This window comes from Ammospiza nelsoni, chromosome 7 (genome assembly GCF_027579445.1).
Source record: "Ammospiza nelsoni isolate bAmmNel1 chromosome 7, bAmmNel1.pri, whole genome shotgun sequence".
Classification (NCBI taxonomy): Eukaryota; Metazoa; Chordata; class Aves; order Passeriformes; family Passerellidae; genus Ammospiza; species Ammospiza nelsoni.
Window position 1 is genome coordinate 2,781,742 of NC_080639.1, and position 4,389 is coordinate 2,786,130.

The following is a 4,389-nucleotide window of genomic DNA, read 5'->3' on the forward strand; positions in this document are numbered from 1 at the left end:
TTGCCAGTAAAAATAAAGATGTCATGCAGCTACTGAGGGTTTGGGATTTATGTTCTTGACTCCACAACCCCCAGCAGAGGCTGAGACTCTTCCTTGTGCCCCACAATGTTTTGACACTCAGAAATTTGGCTAAAAAACCCTTTCCCAGGGAGTGGGGTGATGGGGTGCAGAGGGTGTGAACATCACTTGATGATTTGGCTTGGAATGGACCTTAAAAACCCAACACCTTCCACTAGACCAGGATCTGGAAACAGGGGGCAAAATTATCCCAAATGACCTTTTTTCCTCATCAACTATGAGAAGAAAAAAAAAATAAAAAGAAAAAACAAAACTAAACAAAAAAAACCGACAAAAACTCCCGGCTGTGGTGTCTAGGGCCATTAAAAAATAAATCATGTCATTCCATCCCAACCAGCTTCGGGGGAAAAACATTTTAAGATGCCAAATCACGGCCCTGTCTGTGTGTGCATCAGATGCATTCATTCCCTGATAGCTTCCCGAGCCCCAAAGTCAAGTGTTTATTTTAAAACAAGCCCCGTTGCGTGGAGGGAAAATCCATCACATCCATTAGAAGCTCTTACTGAGGAGCAAATGACATCTCAGTCTGGGCTCTGGGTACCAGCAGAGCCAAAAGCACCATTTAAGAAGGTGAATTTAACAGCTGTCAGAGCATGCAGCACGCAGAATGACTTCCCCCAGCCCCGAGGAATGCGTGGTTTCACATCAGTTACTGCAATTTGGGGAACCTCTAACCCTGCCCCAGGTTGTCATTTCACCACAAGAAGTGACGTTTTTTTAAGCGCAGGCACCAAAATCCAAATCCAGCTTTCCTGAGGGTTTGTCAGGCAGCCTGTGGTGCTGCTCTGCTGTGCCATGAGGATGCTCAGGAGCTGGGTTTTCCCAAGGAGCTGTGCCACGTGCCTTCCTCGCTGCTGAAGAGGGTCAGGGCTGCTTCCCCCAGGCTCCAGTGCCACAGATTTAAGGATCTATCACGAGAGATCAAAGCCTTCAACCCCTCCCTGCAACTCTAAACAAATATCAATGCTCACAAAGCACCTTTGGAACCTCTTCCATGAATTCTGGGGCTCAGCTGAGGCTCCTGTGGGTGTATGGCCTTGGAGAGGTAGATTTGGAGCCTTGAATTAGGGTACAACATTTGTTTTTAGGCAGAAAAGAGAGCGTCTGTTCAAATGGTCAGGAGAGAGCCCTGCTGTGGGGTTCAGATGGGTGCATGAAGTTCCTGAGGAAAACCAAGGCCATAAAATCCTCCAAAAGTTTGGGAGCTGTGAACTCTCTGGGTAACAGATTTTTGACAGCAAACACAGCTGACTCCATGGAGAGGGAGGCAGACAATTCCATCAGCTGCTGGGAAGGCTTTTTGTGTGCTTGGGGTTTCTCTGGGCACTCAGGAAACCCAGACCCCAAACTGCAGCTGTGTCCTCATGGATGCATCTAAATTTTCTTTTCCATACACAGGAGTCTTTTCCAGTGGCATTTATCACCCCTAATTCCCAAGGGGATTGAAATAGTCCTTCCCAATGCCACCTGTGATGCCACCACAACACCCTGTGGGAGATTAAGGGATGTCCCCAAGGGCAGGGGCAGGGTGGCTTGTGCAGAAGAGGATGAAAGCAAGAAATCCCTAAAAGCAGCAGGATCAGATGAATCCCAACAATGGGATTTCTCCTCCATGGCAGCACACACGCCCACGTGGAGCCTGGCTAAATATTGATCCTGGATTTCTTGGTCTCTGTGCACATGAAAGGCTACAAAAAAAATCCCCACCAAACCAGTACAAACTATTCCAGCAAACCACAAAGCAAAAATATTCGCTGGAAAGAAGCCAAGCACTGAGGTGAGGATGTAAAACTCACTGATCTGGGGTTTTTTTTAAAATAATTTTTTACTCAGTCCCAGTTCAGCTTAGCACCTCTGACCCCTCCATTTCTAAAAGGGGGGGGAAGAAATGTTTTTGCATTTTCAGCCAAAGTCCACATGAAAAAATAATAACTATTAAAAAAACCCAAACAAATCCAACCCCCCACATCCCACCCCTTGGGATGTCTGCTCTCCCCAAGGCCACCCCGTTTCCACACAAAACCGAGGAGTGCTGACAGCAGGGAGGGATGGCGAAAGGGGGGAGCCCTGAGGATTTTTCCCAGGGATCCTTGGAAACTTGGAAGTGCTGGGACCACCCAGGCACCGTTTCTGGGATGGCAAATGCATCCCGCCCCGTGCAGGGTGACAGCAAAGAGAGGTCGGTGTCACCTCAGCACGGAGATCTTGGCTGGGGGAGCTGCATCCCACACAAACCTGGGAGAGCAGGGAGGACCCACGTGCAGCTGCAAGCTCAGGACAGGGATAAATCCTCTGCTTCCTGCTCTTGGAAAGTGCAGTGACAAAGGGACCTGGATCAGGCTCGGGCAGAAAGATAAAAGCTGAGATCAGGGCGATGTGAAAGTAACTCCCCAGCCCTGGGGGGATTTAAAACCTGCTTGGATGGGGTGCTTGGGGACAGAAATTATTGGGGGAATGGATGGACTCTGCTTTTAGAGGGCTTGTCCAGCCTGCAGGACTCTGTGATGCTTCAGGCAGACAAAAGCTGCCACAGCAGCAGATGGATGGCTGGGAAATGATGGGAAGCAAAAGGAGAGGCCAGTCCCAGCAGGACACAGCCCCATCTTTGTCACTGAGACACGTCCTCTTTGCTTTACATTAAAAGTCACACATTTATGTCTCATCTTTAAACCTTCCTCCCACTTGCAGCACCAAAGCTGGGCAGAAGCTGCTTACCTAAACCACAAAAAGAAGCAAACACCTCAGACTGAGGAACTGTGGCTGGAAGCCCTGCAAGTGTCCCGGGCCAGGTTGTATTTTGGGGCTTGGAGGAACCTGGGATGGTGGAAGATGTGAGATGGGGTGATCTTCAACCACCCTGCCAACCCTTCCATTCCATGATTCCATTGTTGCCAGCGTCCTGCCCGTGTTTTAAGGGAATAATTCCAGGTTTTTCAGCTGCACCTTGATGCTCTTTCTGGTCTCGGTGCCATTCCCCTCTCGGTGCCTTTGTAGTCCCAGGATTTGTCTGGAGCTTGGTAAAGTGCACTCAGCCCTTTTATGATTTCCTGTCCTGTTTCGGAGCCCTGCACTGTAAGACTTTAGTTGCCTCCTAAATCTTTTTCCAGAACTCTCCTGTCATTTTAAATATGGGCCAGCATTTTGTTAGCTTCAAGACTTTGAAATAATATCAAAGTAAACCTCAAAGGAAAATAAGGCAGTAAAGGGGAAGGTTGGGGCTTAATTCATATTTAAATAAAGACCCTTCACTTCAGCTTGGGTTACTGTGTAAAATGACTGGGAGCAAATGGAGCTTTTAAAGGCCTTATTCCCCCTCAGGGGTCTGTTTTAAAATGATCAGGGAGCCTACCAGGCCCAGGAATGAAATTGCCTTCCCAGGAAAATTCCCTACCACTGGGAAGAAAAATCCTTGAAGCTCTCCAGAAGCAAGGTGGACATTTTTCCTCCCTTCCCTCCCCTCCCGAGCTGTGACCCAGAGCAATGTTTGGGAATGTTGGGAAGGCAGACAGGATCCCTGTCAAAGCCTTTGGAGAAGGAGATGAGGAGCTCAGGATTGATTTGTGCGTCAAAACACGGATTTTTCTCTCATTTTCTTTTCATTTTCTGGGGTTAACCACACATAGTAACAGGAGACACTGCCCTTTCTTTCCCCTTCCCAAAACGCTGGTTTTCAGGGGAGAGAGGAGGAGCTGAGGGCTGATTTCCAGCAAGACCCAGCACCTGACAGGGATTTGCCCAAGTGTCAGAATTCCAAGTGTCAGAATGCCCAGCCCAGGTACCTCCACAAGAGCAGGCAAGCTCTGCTGGGCTTTATCCGGGGATCTCCTCTGAAATTCCCCTCTAAGCTCCACATCCTGCTGCAGCACAGAGCTGATGGATTTCTCCTTCCACGTCCCCTCTGCCTTTATTCCTTGTTTCCTACTGCAGCCCCAGGAGCAGTGGGCGGCAGGGATGGCTTCTGCTAACGCCAGCAAACTCCAGATCTGCCAAAAACCCCGAACAAAGGCTGTGAGAAAAATATTTCTGCAGGAAGCACTGGCTGAAACATGATTCATTTCTCTGAGATAAGTCATATTTCCCCCGGCCAACACTTACAAAAGGCTTCTCCTCCCTCATCCCTGCTCTGGCCTGGGTGATGGATACGGCCCCAGCATGTGCTTCCAGTTGAGGGCTGTGGAATTGCTCCATCCAAAAGCAGATTGTGGCTGGGGATGTGCCACCGATGCCTTCTCCCTGCTCTGGAAGGGAACTGACCCCATTCCCAAAGGGAACTGTCCCCATTCCCGACGGGGACTGTTCCCATTGCCGGCC